General features: G+C 40.8%; 1 protein-coding gene across 4 annotated transcripts in view; it reads right to left on the bottom strand.

Moving 5' to 3' along the window:
- Positions 1 to 19,305, bottom strand: part of LOC119652876 (lethal(2) giant larvae protein) — a 146,331-nt gene that overhangs the window by 109,609 nt on the left and 17,417 nt on the right. For 2 of the 4 annotated variants that reach the window (XM_038057236.1, XM_038057238.1), the window contains exon 1: positions 16,025 to 16,241. The exons of the other annotated variants lie outside the window; for them this stretch is intronic. The gene's annotated coding sequence lies outside the window, so the exon portion shown is untranslated. Of the gene's footprint in view, positions 1 to 16,024; positions 16,242 to 19,305 lie in introns of those variants that run through there. 4 annotated transcript variants of the gene reach the window in all.

Genomic DNA, 19,305 nt, shown 5'->3' with positions numbered 1-19,305 from the left:
AAGAAGTGAATAGTGCGATCAGCTGATATAACGGTGAACTTCATCAGCCGATCATCAAATCGTTCGACTTCTTTAATGGCATCACGGAAAGCCTCTGAGATGGCAATGCCAACACCGTATTTCGTGTGTGGGCTACCAAAATAGAGACGTTTTGAGTTTGGCACCAGATCATCGGGTTCCTTGCAGACCGCAGATATTAATGCGTCCATGCGTCAATAACCCTTGTCCTTTTCGTCACAGATCCCGGGCCCGTCCTGCCGCGGCTTGTTACATTTTTCCGAGGCTTGTTACTCGATCCGCATCCATGACCGCTTCTTTCCCATATAATCAACAGGTAGGTAATTTGTTCGTTGAAAACAATGAGATTATTTGTTACTTTTCCCTATTATTGAAGACTTCAACTTGCTTAACCAAGGCTCTCATCAGCTTTCTTTGCTATGCTTTTTGTCATCTCCTTTTGGTACTACATGCACATGCATACATGGATGTAAATTTTTTTTCTCCGGATAGTCATGTTGGGTATCAACTTAAAATTCTCAATTAGTATATTTCCATGCCGGTCTTAGTTTTGACATTTGTTAGAAAGGCGAGTGGGAGAGGCGGAAAGTGATGACTTCTTTAACGGACTCATGCTCAGAAACTACCCAACCAAAAAATTTGAAAAAAATTATGAAGCGGCTTCTATTTGGTATCCAAGCCTCAAAATATTCTCCATATAGATATCTGCTCAAATTAAGTTGATAATAATATATTACCATATTTTTTGGGAAATGAATCAACCCCCCCCCCCTTAAGTTTATCCTAGAGTTATAAAAGTTTGTAATAGTATAGAATGCAATATAAAGCAAGTTATCCCGTTTGATCAAAATCATACTATTACTAACAAAGTTACAGTAGTTCAAAATGCAACTAAATATCAATATTACACTAGAGTGTGTAGTCTAACATGCTAAATGCATATATATAACGCGCTACGTACAAATAGGATAGTTCTGCACTAAAATATACTCACAGAAGAAACAAACAAAACCTTTCACATCTGAAGCGCCGAGCTTCCAGTTCCCCAACTTGTTTTTTGATAAATCCTATGCCTCTTTTTGAATTGCTGTAGTCAACCGTTGCGGGTTCTGAAAGCAGGACAATTCAAGCTTCAATATTGGGTGATGTTTGGTATTTGCTGCTCTTTTCCTTTTAACACGTTTACTAGAACTAGCTTCTCTAAACATTTTGCATCTACACAAATGGAAGATAACATACTAAGGGGAATTTGCAATTTAACAATAGATTATTTCAGTCCGTTGCCTTCTCAGCCAGGTGTATTTTCGTAGCAAGAGCCAAAGTTTTTAAATGCTGAAAAATTTAAATGGAGGCCGTGTATATCGATATTCTGCGCAAAATCACTCTAAATAGACACTTTATGCATAAATTTCATACATCGTACACTGAAGTCTGACCCAGTGGTAAAAATCATGCACAGAAACTGGGCTCGTGGTGAGACTTATGCGGAGAACACAACTTTTTCATTGAAATTTCTGTCACACGTTAGTTTGTGAATATACAATTACATACATGAATATGGAAAGACTTGTGATTTGCACCGCCAAATCGACCTTCGACTTAAATCGTAATATATGAAATATTTCCACAAAAATTAAGAAAAACTATTACGAATTAGAGAATGAATTCATTGGAACGCCAATGATGGGCCGAAAAGTTCGAATTAGAGAGGTTCAACTATATTTTACTCGCTTCGGGTCCCTGTTGGTGTTCATCAAGGAAGCGCCCCTGTTTTTGTTTTTGTTTTTAAAATCATTTTTATTTTTAAGAAATAGGTAACAATAGTATAGATTGGAAAAATGAACAATAAAAAAACAATCTTTTGAAATAACAAAAATAACTTAAATCTAATGGCCACTGTGGGCTCTCAAAATTTTTGAATAACGATTTACAGACAGAGAAGAGAAACAGTAAGAAATGAAAATCTAATTTTACAATAAGTTGTCGGGAAATGGTCAAAAACCCGACAGAATTCACTTGGCCTTAGTGGCAAATAAAGAAATATAAAAAGTAATAATAAATATTTGATCGCTTCAAAAGACACTTTTAACTTAAATTATTGTTCTTAATCATAATTATAGATTTTATATTACACATTTTTTCTTTTTTTTTTTAAAATAACATCCATACAAAAAAACAAAGAATAATAACGTATGTATTTATAAGTTACAACTGGAGACAAAATCAGCACCCGTTCAATGTATACATATTTACAAAGCCCCACCAAGAAACAAATGGCAGGACTGAGCACGGCCACCGCTAACCGGCATCCCGCAGCCACCAGTACCAAGATTTCTCTTTTTCATCCCGCTTAATGTCAATTGCTCTCGCTCTGGAGTATCTCCAGTCGAATCCCGGAGCCCCCACTGTCAAATTCGGGGGGTATTCTATCCTTTTGTCCGTGGCCCGCCTATGTATATGATACATAACCGGATCACCGGCAGAATCAAGAATTAGACAAGATACACGAACGCTTCGGGAGGAATGAAGCCTGTCGTGAGAGTTTTCTCGAAATACCCATCATTTGGGTAGAACGGCTGCGAAACCCAAGGGTTCTCACCATGCGAAGCAGATCGCACTATATGATTCCGAATCAATCTGACGATAACTGTATCGATTCTTGGCACAGGAAGCGCCCCTTCATCATTCCTCTTTGTGCTTGTTATGGACACCGTCACACGGGATATCCAACGTCCAGTGCCCTATACACTGCTTTATGCAGATGATGTTTTTCTAGCATCTAATAGTAACAATGATCTCGAGCGACTCTGAATAAAACTGAATTTTTGACGACCGATCCCTATGAAACAGGCGCAATCACTGTGAGCGGCAATGATCTGCCCAGAACTGAGCGATTTAAATATCTCGGGTCAATGCTATCAGCCAATGGACAACTGCATTATGAAATTGCTTCACGCATTAAGGCAACCTGAATGAAGTGGCGTTCCAAAACTGATGTTCTTTGTGATCGACGAACGAACGTCTCAAATCCAAAATTTACCGGAATGTCGTCCGTCCTGCTGCTTTCGATGGTTCTGAGTGTTGGCCGAATATAAAAGGTAATGTCTTGTAATGGAGACGAAGATATTGCGTTGGACTAATGGCGTAGTACATTTCGATCACATCCGAAATGAGGATATCCGCGATCGTTATGGGGTTGCACCGATCGTTTCCCCATTTGGCTCTGTCGAATGCCTGATCTGGGTGCAATCTCGAGGCTCTTAAATCTCCATCAAGCGTATCAAGGGTAGTATAGGTCCCAGGGCTAAACGCGGATTGGTGCCCACGATGGAGCATAAAACCTGGGAAATGCCTGCTGAACCAACACCAACAGCTCTACTACCAAACCCTATCTCCACCTCCACGTGGTGACCGCTGGGTGCTCTTTCTTAACGAAAAGCTGCAGACGGAGAAGGATGAAGGCGAGTCTTCCGCGCCTAAAAACGGGACAATTTGCACCAACTGGTCCTCCAGGTTGGGGGTTGGGTAGGGCTGACAACCCTACACGGAAAACAACTTGTTACGAAGCCACAACAGGAGCCTCGGACAGGACGGATCTTAAAACGACGGACCCGGCAAAGAACACGGAATAACGATTTGCGCATTTTCTCATGGAAGGTGCGCTCCCTGTACAGAGATGAAGCTGACGAGCAGCTAGCCGATACCCTGTCCCAATATAAGGCTGATATAACAGCGTTGCAAGAGATGCGATGGACAGGGCCCGGTTTCCTGGAGAAGAGCCACTACACCATATATTATAGCGGTCATCCAGTAAACCATGTGCTCGGAGTAGGTTTCTTAGTCAGCCAAAAAATGAAACCTGCTGTTATCGGCTTTGAAAACATAAGCGAACGGCTATGCACTCTGCGCTTGCGAGGCAAGTTTAGAAATATAAGCCTCATAAACGTTCACGCCCCTACAGAGGAGACTGCAGAGTCGGAGAAGGATACCTTCTACGAGGCAGTAGAACGAATCCTCGAAGCCTGTCCCAGATATGATATCAAAATCATACTTGGGGATTTTAACAGCCAAGTAGGGAAGGAGCTCGTATTCAGGCGATACGTTGGCTCCCATAGCTTACACGAAAAAACAAATGATAACGGACTGCGGACTATTCAGTTAGCAGGGTCACACGAAATGGTTGTTGGAAGTACCTGGTTTGCGCGGAAAGCGGTCCACAAACATACGTGGGCCTCTCCAGACGGGACCACTTTCAACCAAATTGACCACGTGTTGATCGAACGCCGCCACCTCTCAGCCTTGATGAATGTCAGAACATATAGGGGGGCCAATATAGACTCGGATCACTATCTCGTTGGCATGGTGCTCCGAGCTCGAATAATACCACCTAGAATCCCCTCTGACAATCAGGTGAGAATGAACACTGAAGCCATCCACAACACAACCTTCCGCGACACCTATAAGAGGGAAATGGATGCCGCAATAACCGCAGTCAACAGAGGACCTGGAGATGAAGCATCAACAAATGATCTTCACAACCACCTGAAGAACGTTATCATGGATACGGCCACAAACATACTTGGCGCCAGCCGCAAAAGGAGTCGGAACGGCTGGTTTGACGATGAATGTAAGCTAGCAACGGAACGGAAGAATGCCGCATACCGAGTAATGTTGCATTCTCAAAGAACGCGGGCACGCGCAGAGACTTATCACGAACTCCGTCGAGCGAAGAAGCCACTTCACAGACGGAAAAAGGAAGCCTGGGAGAACCAACAAGTCTGTGAACTAGAAAAGTACAGGGAGCAACCGCACCAGGCGCGGAAGTTTTACCATCAAGTCACCAGGATGAAACCTTATACACCTCGATGCTCATCCCGCCGAGACAAAGAGGGAAATCTGATTTCCGACAGAATGGGCATATTAGAGCGATGGGTTGAGTACTTTGATGAGCTACTGGACAACCAGAACATCGGCGAGTTGGAGGTCCCGCCAACTGAAGACGACGGAAAAATACTCCCACCACCAAGTTTAGGAGAAACAGTCCGTGCAATTCATCGCACATCATCATAAGTCGCCAGGAGCCGATGGAATTACAGCCGAATTGGTTAAATATGGAGGCGACCAGTTACACCAAGTGGTTCATCAACTTGTGCTCAAGGTATGGGACAGCGAATCAATGCCTGACGATTGGCAGCGAGGCATTATCTGTCTCATACATAAAAAGGGAGATATCACACAGCGCAGCAATTATAGAGGTATCACGTTGCTGAGTACCATATATAAGATATTCTCCACTATCTTGCTAGGCCGGATAGCCCCATACGCCCAGAACATCATTGGCCCATACCAAAGAGGCTTCACTTTAGGCAAATCAGCAACAGATCAGATTTTCTCTCTGCGGCAAGCGATGGAAAAACTGTTGGAATATGGACAACAGTTACACCATCTGTTCATCGACTTTAAAGCCGCCTATGATAGCATAGCCAGGGTAAAACTGTACACGACCATGGGAGAATTCGGTATCCCGACGAAATTAATAAGACTGACTAGGCTGACCTTGACCAATGTGCGAGGCCAGATAAGAGCAGCAGGATCACTCTCAAGACCATTCGACATCAACAACGGTCTACGACAAGGGGATGCGCTATCATGCGCCCTCTTTAACCTGTCCCTCGAGAAAGTGATCCGTGATGCCGAGGTAAATGCAAGAGGTACGATCCTCTTCAAGTCCACCCAACTATTGGCCTATGCTGACGATATCGACATCATGGGAAGAACCACCCGAAATGTACAAACTGCCTTCATCCAGATCGAGCAGGCGGCGCGAGATCTTCGGCTGCACATCAATGAAGGCAAGACAAAATATATGGTGGCAACGTCAGCACCGAAGACGAATCAACCAACAACATCAAACCGCACTGGTCAAACACAAACACGAACAAGAATATGGATAGGAGAATACAACTTTGAGACCGTTGACAATTTTTCCTATCTAGGGTCAAAAATCACAACCGATAACAACTACGATGATGAAATCCGCGCACGGTTGTTGTCAGCCAACAGAGCCTATTTCAGCTTACAAAGACTGTTCCGCTCGAAACGTCTCACCATAGGGTCAAAGCACTTACTCTACACTATGATCTTGCCAGTCCTCATGTATTCCTCGGAAACTTGGGTTCTTAGCAAGAAAAATTGCGAACTCTTGGCGGCGTTCGAGAGAAGAATCCTCCGAAGAATTTTTGGCCCCCTACATGAGGATGGACAATTCCGTAGCCTACACAATGACGAAATCTATGAGCGATACCATGACCGTCCGGTTGTGGATAAAATCCGGCTCAATAGGTTGCGGTGGGCGGGTTACTTAATCCGTATGGATGAGGATGATCCCACCCGGAAAGTCTATAAGGGCAATATCTATGGTAGAAAAAGAAGACGAGGCAGACCCTGTCTGAGATGGAGCAATGGCGTAGGCCAGGACGCCAGACAGCTTTTAGGGATATCGAATTGGTGGACCTCGGCGCAAAACCGGGATGTCTGGAGTTCCTTATTAAGGCAGGCCTAGACCGGATACCGGTTGTTGCGCCGTTGATGATGAAGCGTATCAAGCCGCCGTTGTTTCGGCCTGCCTTTTGGTCGTTTACCATCGACTTCGATGTCCAAACCAATTTTGGTAAGTGAATTCTCGTTAGCACGAATTGTTTGAATACTATATATGAATATACTATTGATATTGATATTCAAAGTCTTGAATTTGCAAAGAAGTGACAACTTTGACCTATATTTTCGTTAGTAATAGTGCAATTTCCACCAAACTTAGGTAGGAGCATGCTCTACGTTATGACCTACATTGCTGCAATTTCGTAGTAGTAGGATGAATTTAAGGGGGGTTTGCAGCCGTTTACTAAAAATGAACGTAATATACTATTATTAACTTTATTTTAATAGACATCGGTATGGAGAGCATTTCGAAGCCTGGGCAACATAGAGTAGGCTATTGATTTTTTCAGATTTTTCGGTTGGGTGGTTTCTGAGAATGGATCCGTTAAAGAAATGACCACTTTCTGCCGCCCGCACTGCCCATGCGATTAATTTTCATAAGAAACCCGACGGCACCTGAAATCATATCCCTGTTCATAGAAAATAGAAAGGAAAAGAGTGGTTAAGTGAGTCTTTCGATCTGAAGTGCCAACTCTCGCTCCAAGAGTCACTTACCATTTCTCATTGATAATACTTCATACCATCTAAGTCAGGAGGAATCCACTTCGGTAGATAACCAAACGGTAATCCTGTTCACTCCAGCGAATCGCACTGCTTTGACCTACCATTTGAGCCAGAACTCGATGCGAAAGACAAAAACTGTACTACAAACAAGTCGGGGTATCGGAAGCTGGGCGCTTTGGGTATAATGGATTTGTGTTCATCTTATGTGGGAAAAATGTCTATTTTCTAAAATACAAAATATTTCATCATATTTTGCCAAACTCCAAGATAGACATATGTACATACAGTATTTGGCAAAGAAATCCAATCAGTTATTATAAGTGCGCCCTACTTAATCTAGCGTAAGTCCATTATTTTAATTTGAATTGACAAGCACTTATTTTTGTTGTATAAACACAAATGTGAAGAAAGTATTTGTACCGTTAGATTACAGTTTCTCGCAGTGGTAAGTTTTTGAAGTGCGTTAATTGAAAAAATGGCAATAAACACGCAAAATGAGTGATATTGACCAAGGAGAAATAATAATAATAACCTTATTTCATAAAAAATATAGCACACGATAAATACCGGTCGTTGTGGACTTTAGTCAGTCCTCTGTAGCTGATTTTTTAAAAAAATTCCGGGCCACTGGATGCACTGCCCGGAAACAGGGTTCTGGAAGGCCGAGAAAGACTACATCAGCCGAAAACAGACTGATGAGGAAATTCTGCCTGCGGGATCGGTTATACCTGTAATATTCTCCGACGAATTCCAATTTAATATATTTGGGTCGGATGGGATCCACCACGTATGGAGAAAATCAGGTGAGTGATTCAGTGGGAAGAGCATTCAGACCACAGTACACCAGCCGTTGAGCAGGTTGATCTGCGATTGCTTTTCGTTTTATGGTGTGAAAGGACTTTCATTCATTGATGGAACAGTCAATGGTGCAGCATATGAACGAATCTTGAAGGAGCATCTGATACCTTGTATTGAAGAGCAGTATCACACGTGGGGTCATCTAATATTTTTTTTTATTTTCCCCAGCTGTTTTATAAGAAATATTGAGAGTTTTCCAATTATTTAACCCTTTTTTGCTCAGTAAAGCAGCTCATCAATACCAGCAAGGGTTAGACCCGTAATTAAGGAAAAAGAAGATGCAAGGAAATACTAATTAAACATTTATGAGTTTATTGTTTAGTTATTAAGTAAACAAAAGAAAAAATGATACGAGTCTTGTGATGTATATGGAACATAAACCAAATTTACCTATTTTTCGTAGACTAATTTTGAATAAAATTCCCTCCTGAAAAATTTTGCATAGTTTTTTTTTTCTCCAAAAACCCTCATTTTTACTTTTTTTATCAGCTCGACATTTTTTCTCAAAAATCAGATTTTCTGACTGATAGGATTTTTTTTGCCTAGCACTGCACATATTAACGACATTAATACTGTGTTCATCCTAAAAAAACACGCATTGCCTATTACCGCATGACGATGCATACATGTATATGTGCACATCTTAATTGATCTAATGCATCTTGACGCATTTCCATTTTACTCCGTGCAAAAAAGCAGACATATATGTTATGTACGTAAATTAAAAGCCGCTGGTAATCAGGTACACATGACTATTATATTGGTTACTACCCGCAAACTTTATTAGCACATGCATATACACAGCCATGTCTACCTCGAGTAATTGACACTTAATGCAAATTACTAAAAAATCCCGAAAAGGGAAAACTAAAACTAAACGTAGTTAGTTTATATGATGATGACCGCACGTCCTAGGGTGCAATAAATTTACTTGAAATGCAAAAGTTTTACTTTCTACAACTTTATTTATTATAGTTGGATTGCCTTTAAATTTTTCAGAATTATGTCCCATTTTTTTTAAGGTTTGAGTGGTCCACATCCACTTGATGTCGGGTCGGACGGAGCAACTTACTCCCTCTTTTTTTGGTCCACGAACCCCTCGTTTAGAGCTTAACGTCTAAACTTCAAACGTATTAGTCGAACGGCTTTACTGTTTCTTATCAGGAAAGAGGCAAATCGTCAGACGCTGCCTCACCTCTGGCCTGAGAGCAGCGTGACTGAAGCGGCTCGCAGATGTTAAATGCTCCTTTATATAATTAGCAGAGCCCGCCATGATTTTCAATTATATTGAACGTAACATCTGCGAGCCGCTTCGCTCACACTGCTCCCAGGGGGAGGTGAGGCAGCGTCTAATGATTTGCCTCTGCACTGGTAAGAAACTGTAAAGCGGTCTTCGTCTAATATTTTTATTATTGTCACCCGTCCTCATGCCAAATTTTATACTTCTGGAATTAACTTAAGCGGGGTTTTCCGGTAAATTTCTAAAACATGGTAATATATTATTATTATTAACTTTATTTGTGCAGATATCGGAATGGAATGTATTTTGAGATTTCATAAAGTTTTTTTCGGTTGGGTACGTTCTGAGAACGGGAGCTGTTTCACATTATGGGGCACACCTTTTAAGCTCTACCTCCCTTATTTTCCAGCCAATGAAAATAAGATCGGTTTCGGAAAGTATTAATGGAGCCCATTTGATACCCCACATGGCTATATTCTGAAAAAAACAAAAATTACAACCTCTTTTCGCATGTATGGAGAGTCCCTCTTGAAAATCAACACAAAATGGTGTCACTCGCTGCATCTAAAGGGACACAGAAACTACATGTTTTCACCAATCGTGACAATCGGTTCAGCCGTTTCCGAGTAAATTTCGTGGTGCTTACTAAAAAATATAGTAATATACTATTATTAACTTTATTTAAACAGATATCGGTATGAAAGATATTTCGGAGCCCAGGCACCATATGGTGGCAGCCTGATTTTTTTCAGATTTTTCGGTTTGGTAGTTTCTAAGAATGGCCCCCTTAAAGAAATGATCACTTTCAACACCTCGCACTCCCCACCTCTCTAACAAATGTCAAAACTAAGACCGGCTTTGAAAGTACCTTTAATTTGATACCCCACATGACTATAATTGACGAAAAAAAATTTTACATCCCCCTTTTGCATGTATGAGGACCCCCCATTAAATTCGACGTAACAGGATGTAACTCACTGTACGCGTGAGCGTTCACAGTTCCCACCTTTGTACCAAATTTGGTGTCAATCGCTATAACCGTCTCCGAGAAATATGCGTGTGACGGACAGACAGACAGTAAACCGATTTTAATAAGGTTTTGTGTTTACACCTTAAAAACAAGCCGAGAAACTGGAAGCTGGACGCTTCAGGTATGAAATGCTTTGTGTATTTTTTTATATAGACATTTGAGCGTGCGTTTGTCCCCGAACTATTATTAACTTTATTTGAACAGATATCGGGCCTAGGCACCATAGAAAGGCAACCTCTTAATTTTTTTTTCACATTTTTCGGTTGAGTAGTTTCTGAGAATGTTACCATTAAAGAAATGATCGTTTTCGATCCCCTGCACTCCCCATCTTGCCAACAAATGTCAACTAATACCGGCTTTCAGTTGACACCCCACATATTTGATTGAAAAAAAATGTTGAATCCCCCCTTTTGCATGTATGGGGATCTCCCCTTAAATTCGGCGTAACAGGATGTAACTTACTGTATGCGTGAGCGTTCACAGTTCCCACATTTCCACCAAATTTGGTGTCAATCGCTACAACCATCTCTGAGAATAATGCGTATGACGGACAGGCAGACAGACAGTAAACCGATTTTAATAAGGTTTTGTTTTACACAGTATTGACAAGATCATTATTTTGTACAGTAAGAGCTTTGGTCCTATGGTCACACGTTTCGAGCGGAACAATTTTTATAAGATGTTGGCTGCCAACAACGTGCGTGGATTTTGTCGTCATAGTTTAATATTCATTAAAACAGCCAGACTATGATAATGATGATTAAGTTGTCCAAATAATAATTATTTCTAAGTGACCAGGGGCCAAATCATCATCGAAATTGGTGGAACCATGAAATTTCGACGAAAGGGATTACTGTGTCTCCGCGCGAGGGGACTTTGCCAAAGAACAAAAGGGAAGCCGCCACACCATGAGCTAGAGGAGATGCCGTGATTTCCGAAGCAACCGTAGGCCGCGCAGAAAATAAGCGGGATTGTTACAAGTAGTTGTCTCCATGCTAATACAAACAAGTGTGACACTGCTGCAGGGATATAATGAGCAAGATACATGGGCAAAAATCAACCTAAGTGACGTATGTCCGGCTTTTATTAAAAATACAATCCTTTTCTCGCAAGATAAGAGCGGAACTCAACCACCGGTTCAGTTCAGTGCAGTCTCGATCCCTTACGTTACTGAAGCAAAACTACGAGGCATATACAGACGTGTCAGAGATAAAAATTGCGATTGAACGGGATTCCGAAAATGTTTCACTCCTCTTTCGCAACTCAACAGAAAATGTCGATATATGTAAAATGATTCACAGAAAACACCTGCTGTCCCAATTTGTAGTGGGGCTTTGATCGCATTTCACGTCACCTTTACAGACGCTAGGACAAAATTATAGTTTGTTATCAAAAACACTATTACTACTCTTTATTATTCTTGGTAGTCGTTTAGCTTGCAAGAATCTTCTTTTTCTTTTTCTTCAGCGTTTGTCCCGTTCCCAAGCGGGGTCGGCTCGTCGTAATCGGCTTCGCCATTTGGCTCTTTCGAATGCCTGATCTGGGTGCAATCTCGAGGCTTTCAAATACCCATCCAGCGTATCAAGCCACCGTTGCTTAGGTCTGCCTTTTGGTCGTTTACCATTGACTTCGATGCTCAGACCAATCTTTGCAAGTGAATTCTCGTTTGCACGAATTGCGTGACCATACCATCGAAAACGCCTCTCTTGCAACTTTTCCACGATCGGTGCAACCCCATAACGATCGCGGATATCCTCATTTCGGATGTGATCTAAACGTGTGACGCCACTAGTCAAACGTAGCATCTTCGTCTCCATTACCGCAAGACGCCGTTCATTGTCTTTTATAGTCGCCCAACAAACAATAGAGAGCGACTGGACGAACGACATTGCGGTAAATTTTAGATTTGAGACGTTCGTTGATACGTCGATCACAAAGGACACCAGTTGTGGAACGCCACTTCATCCAGGTTGCGTTAATGCGTGAAGCAATTTCATAACGCAGCTCTCCATTGGCTGATAGCGTTGACCCGAGGTATATAAATCGCTCAGTTCTGGGCAGATCACTGCCGCTGACAGTGATTTTGCCTGTTTCATGGGGATCGTTCGTCAAAAATTCAGTTTTGTTTAAATTCAATCTGAGACCGTGTTGCATGAGGCGATCATTCCATTTTTGAACAAGTTGCTCGAGATCATTTTTGCTATCAGATGCTAGGAAAACATCATCTGCATAAAGCAGTGTGTAGGGCGCTGGACGTTGGATATCCCGTGTGACGGTGTCCATAACAAGGACAAAGAGGAGTGGTGAGAGGGCACTTCCTTGATGAACTCCAACAGAGACACGAAGCGGTTTTGATACACCCGCCATACGTCGAACTTTACTTTTCGGATCGTGGTAGAGCAATTGAACCCAGCGCACGAGTTCTTCTGGCACGAAGTGTTGTCGTAAAGCATACCAGATGAGTTCGTGTGGTACACGGTCAAACGCTTTCTCTAGATCCAGAAAGGCAATGTAAAGAGGGCGATGCTTCTCACGGTGTTTCTCCATGAGTAACCGCGCAGCGTGTATTGCGTCAGTAGTTCCGCAGTTCTTGATAAATCCGGCTTGATTCACGGTTATTTCAACGATTTCGCGAATACGGTTGTCAAGAATGCGTTCAAAAATCTTCATGGTATGGGAAAGTAACCGGATCGGACGGTAATTTGAACATTCTGCTGGACTACCTTTCTTTTTCCATATTGGTACAGTGGTACTTTCTTGCCAGTCAGATGGAGTTCTTCCTTCCTGAATAACCCGGTTAAAGAATTCACTGAGCCACAGTGTTGGGTCCCAGCTCTTCGCTTTCCAGAGCTCAGATGCGATGTCGTCAGGTCCTGTTGCTTTCCCCGATGTCATTTTGGAAGTGGAGGATGAGCAAATTCTTCAGTTGAAATCTGCTCGAAGTATTCTCGCCATCTATCCGTTGCGGCTCGACGGTTGGTAAGCAAAGTACCGTTCTTGTCATTAACACAACAGAAGTGTTCGATATCCTGTGTGCGTTCATCACGGCGTTTGGCAAGTCGATACAGATCTCTCTCGCCATCCCGAGTGTCCAGTTTATCGTAAAGATTTTTGAAATGGTTCGCTCGGGTGACGGCGACCGCTTTCTTTGCTTCCCGGTTGGCATTCTTATAAATTTGCCAATTAGCAGGCGTTTTATCGTCGAGAAATTTGTGGTAGAGGCGTTTCTTTTCACGGACCTTCATTTCAACATCGTCATTCCAAAGCGAAGTATCTCGGTTGATGTACCGCTTACCCGGCTTGGTGACCCTGAGGGTTGCAGAGGCCGGTTTGTGGATCGTGTCTTTCATTTGGTTCCATGATTCTTCCACATTCGTAATGGTTGGCAATCGTATGAGTGAGATCGTTTCTTCTTTCTCCTCACCAAATCGCCACCATTTAATGCGCGGCGGGCCAGTGCGGTCGTCACGCTGTTTTATCGGTGGCTTAATTCGCAGGACAGCAATTAACGGCCGATGTTGAGGTGCGATGGTCTCATAGGGAAAGACTTTGCAATCAGTGACAGTGGTAAAATGTTGGCGTCTTATGAGAATATAGTCGATTTGCGTGTTATTGTTCCCACTATAAAATGTGGGAAGATGAGACAATCGTTTGATGAACCATGTATTCATAAGTACAAGGTCATGGGTGTCCGCAAAATCGATTATACGCTCGCCACATTCATTGCGCGCTCCGAACCCCTTTCCTCCATGGCACCTGTTACCGTCTGCCTTTTCACCCACATGACCATTAAGGTCACCGGCAATGATTATGTAATCGTCAGCAGGCACGTGACAAGTCTTTTCATCGAGAAGTTGCCAGAAGGCATCTTTCTCGGTATCAGGTCGGCCTGAATATTGCATAGGAAGTTCATAGCCTCATTTGCATTACGACTGTCATGGTTATTCTTTTTATAATCAACATCTTGGAAAGGCTTGCCTTGATACCCGCAAAAAGTGTGTCGATTCACTAAACGACTCGAAAATTTGGGTAAATTGATTAATTGCACACAAACACACCTAGAAAATTCATCATCAAGCGTGTCAGACGCAGCTCTTGAGTTCCGGATAAGGACATGACGATCGAATCAGCCACTAATATGACAAGTTAATCCGGAAAATAAATAGCAGAATGCCTCCCCTTGTTTTATTTCCTCTACCCCGTTTTTCCCTCTGATAAGCAGTCAAAAGGAAATCTAAATGAGAATGTAAAAAAAATTAAATTGCTGGAGGAATTTGAGTACCGTCTGGATATTATTCTGAAAACGAAGCCGTTTTGGAAAAATAAGTCAATCAATATCTTCGCCATCTTTGTCCTGTAAAAAAAATTAAATTGCTGGCGGAAATTGTGCCCCGCCTGGATATTATTCTGAAAACTGAGCTGTTTTAGAAAAATAAGTCAATCAATATCTTCGCCATCGTTGTCCTTCTATACAGTTTCAGTGTGATATGGATTTAGAGTTTGTTAACAGACAATTAAAAGTAGTTGTTGTTTTTTGAAATAATAAAAACTTGCTTTTTCTATTCGCTAGTGTTATTTTTTATGGTCTTGCAAATACGGATATTTCGGGAACCACTTGCTCCCTCCTTCATCAGTGCAACAAGTTGTTGTCTGCCGAAAAGTTAGTACGAAAGTACTAAGTACGAAAAGGAGTAATATTCAACGTTACTAGGGAAAGGGGATGCATCATTTGAAAACCAAACTGCAATCAAGTGCATTCTGTGCATAATGTTTTCTATCAAGGAATATTCTCTAGTCGATTACCTCAGACTACTGTTTCGGCTGACAATAAATTACCCTTCCGCAGCCGTATGTTGCTCTTCCAGCTCTCTGGAATTTCTTAGTGACTTGCTTGGGGTTTTCCTCTCAGGAATTGTTCCAGGAGAATTAATTATAAGAATATGTCTAAGTTGTTTTTATATTTATTAATTATGAATCTAAAGATGTTTCAACGGATTTTAAGCGAATAAAAAAAAAATGAAGAAAGAAAAAGTTTTCAAACAGATGTTTAGTTGTCGAATGTACGTGTATGGTGTTTCATCAACGTAAACTATCTTATTTACAGGCTGCTAGCGTACAAATTGCCGGTAAGCATAAAACGCTGTGTTCTTAATCACCCTACTCAGCACAGAATTACTAAGTTATTAACATAATTGGTGCATTGAAGTTCAGGGTGTCCATATCCACACCTTTTCCACATCCATAATTTGACGCGCTGTATCGAATTGTAAAGTCAATACATTTTAACTGACTCTTCCCGAAAATTGAACACCAAGAGGGATCAAAATTCTTAATATATATTTAATGTGAATTTTAAATATATTTATTACGGACAATCAATAATTAATATTAGATGCTACACAGGAAATTTAATAATCGCCTTCGCGTTAAATATATGAGTTCAGTTTTATAGCTCTACGTCCTATCAGAAGATTACGATGCCAATTTTTTAATCAATTGTATTATTTAACAAACAATTTTTAAAAAGTGGAAAATGGACTGTGACTTGTTTTGGTTCGTAGCGACTCTAATGCTTTTATAGTGAAGCTATGAAATCAAATATTGATTTATGCTGACGCCACACCCATAAAGTAGATTCTCCCTTAACTTTCACTTACCTTTGAAAATCGTTCGTGAAAACCGAAGTAAAAAGAAACAAAACTTTTTGTGGCTTGTATAGTATTTTTTTGCCACACCTTTTTATGAATATTTATACAAATTTCACAATCATCAACGCTCACTTGTAGCACATATGTATAACACTTATTCGGCTCTGTTCAAACTACGAACTAGTACGCAGTTCACAGGTGATAGTATTTATCAAAAAAACACGACTGCCCAATGCTGACAAAAACATGAATTAACACAGTGCAGTTCCATATCTTATCAAACTGATATGCGGATAGTATGGAGTCTTACTCAATTCATATTAGTCATAATGAAAATACGGAATGTTTCCAAACTAAGACTGATTGCTTCTAATCAGTTTGAATTTTCCCATTTGAAAAAATGTATAGAAAATAACTTTGAAATATAAAGTTTTCTGTATATATAAATACCGTTTATACCTTAAGCGGCTAAAGAGCAAACCTGAAATGTATGACTAACACATTACAATTTAGAAAAATAGAATTGAATTGAAAACTGATATATGATTTCATGGTTATATTTGAACATATGCTTTCTCCAAGTTATGCGAAAGCAGTGCAACCAACGACTGAATTGATTGTAAAAAAGAATTATAAATCTCATGAACCACAATTCTTGGATAAAACACTTTTTTCCTGACGATATTTTTTAAACACAAATATTGCAAAAATTAGTGTTTGTTGAGCCTCGCCTTAGATTTTTATCATGTGAATATTGTTTTCGATATCTACACACGATTTGATGACATTCATGAGTAAAATAAAGTGCATGGATGTATATATAGTGCAATAGTTACAAAAATTTTTTTAGCATAGTTCAATGAAATGCAAAACCTGAAGTATTTTCAAATAAACAAAAACTGAGATGAAACGTGTCGATAAAAAAATTAACTGAAACATATTCCAATACTGACTTCTCTCATTGAAGTTAGAAAAATATTTAGCATATAAGTACTTATTTCGGGAATTACTTACTTCCTTCATCAATGCTTAGCTACTAAATCTCTAGCGAGAGTTCTTAGGTTTTTACATATAAAAATTTCCAAGGTTCTATGTAAAACAAAGCGTTATTAAAAACGATTCGCTGTCTGTCTGTCACACGTGCTTTTCTTCAAAACGGGTGAACCGATCCGAAAGAAATTTTGTGGACATATGGCAACTATAACAAATCGGGAAAGGTTTTGTTTGCTTCTTCTGTAAGTATAATTGAGTGTAGAGCTATCCCATTTGTACGTAGCCCGTTATGTATATGCATTTAACATGTCAGAATTAGTACTCCGGGTTGTAAATTTACACGGTAAAGACAACTTTGAGCAACTGTAAGTTTGTTACTAATAGTATTATTTTGATCAAACTTGGGGATAATATGTTTCATATTATATTTCATACTACTACCAAGTTCCATAACTCTGGGATAAACCAAAGGGGGGTTTTACTCAATTTTCCCAAAAATTTTGTAATATATAGGGCCTACAAATAAGCTCTGTCGGTTTTTTCTTTAAATTTGAAGCTTTATTGTGAAAAATCGGTTATACATTCATTGTTCAAAGTATTGCCCATCGCTAGCCACAACTTTCTTCCATCTTTCAGACAATTCATAGATACCATCGCGCCAAAAATTGGCCTGCTTGGCCGCTATCCACTCATCGAGCCATTTTTTGAGTTCGTCGTAATTGGAGAAGTGCTGGTCAGCCAAGCCATGCTGCATCGACCGGAACAAATGGTAATCAGAAGGAGCAATGTCTGGAGAGTACAGCGGGTGAGGTAGGACTTCCCATTTCAACGTTTCTAGATATGTTTTAACGGGCTGTGCAACATGTGGACGAGCATTGTCATGTTGCAAAATAACTTTGTCATGCCTTTGCTGGTATTGCGGCCGTTTTTTCTTGAGTTCGCGGCTCAAACGCATCATTTGACGTCGGTAGAGTTTGCCCGTGACCGTTTCGTTCGGTTTTAGCAGCAAACAAAACCTTAAAAACCCACGCATACAGTGAATGGTTAATTTATGTGGAGTTTAAATGGGGCCCCCCATATATGCAAAGGGGGGTATTTAAATACTTTCTCATCGTGTGGGATATCAAATGAATTGAGACAAGACTTATTTGCGGAAACAACCCAACCCAAAAATCTGAAAAAAAATCAGGGTGGTGCGCTTGTATGAAATCGAGGCCTCAAAATATGTCCCATTCCTGCTTAAATATACCTACTAATAGTATATTATATTATAAATTAATCGATGGCACAACACTTCAATTGGATCAGGACTTTCAAGTGTGTTAGAGCACTTCATTCAAGACCGTAATGGCACACTACAGGATCACAGTACCCTGTAGGAGGCAATGTGGTCAGCATTACGCTCGCCCGAGATTATTACCTTGATTTGACCCAGGTACTCATTGACTGCTGAGTCGACTGGTATATAACGTCAAATCACGGTGCAAATCCCACTGCCACCAATGAGATTTAAACCACAACCTTCCGTACCACAGCTTTGTGCTCTAACCACTCAGCCATCCGGACACAATAGAAAATTACCAGCTTTTAGAAATTGACTGAAACCCTTCCCCCCTTAAGTTCATCCTAAGAGTACTAAATTGCACCAGTATAGAGGACCATGTTTCGCATACGCGGGAAGTTTCATGGAAATCTGGCCATTAGTGCCACAGTTCAAACTTAACACTTTCACATGAATTTACTGCATCTGAAGCCATGGAAATAAGATGCTGACGTAATGTTAACGAGAATAATTGTCATTCGAGTGAAATATTAAAGTCCCATATATGAAGAAGTTTCTTCTCCCCAGCCCTTTGCTGCTACTAGATGAGCCCTTTTTAAAGTTTCGTCTAAAACAAAACCAACCGATTCACTGTCTGTCAGTCTGTCACCTCTACTTTTCTCCAAAATGGCTAAACCGGTCTGAATAAAATTTTGTGGACATATGGGAACTATGAAATCCCAGGCAAACAGTGAGTGTCATAAATTTAAGTGGGGTTGAAAGGGGGGCTGCCAATGTATGTAAATTTTGTTCACCAGATATAATCATGTGGGGTATCAAATGAAAGAACTCGATTACTACTTTCTGAAACTTTCACGAGTTGGGGCACCATTTTAAAAGGATCTTTTCACACAATACGGACAAGCATACGATCCTGGGCCACAGTTGGTTTCCTCGGACGTCCGCTACCTTTATTTCTTGCAACAGGGTTCGTGTTACGGAATCGGATTGTAAGATGCTACTCTCTTACTAGGGC

Source organism: Hermetia illucens, chromosome 3, assembly GCF_905115235.1.
Source record: "Hermetia illucens chromosome 3, iHerIll2.2.curated.20191125, whole genome shotgun sequence".
Taxonomy (NCBI): Eukaryota; Metazoa; Arthropoda; class Insecta; order Diptera; family Stratiomyidae; genus Hermetia; species Hermetia illucens.
This window is presented reverse-complemented; position numbering and strand designations above follow the sequence as displayed.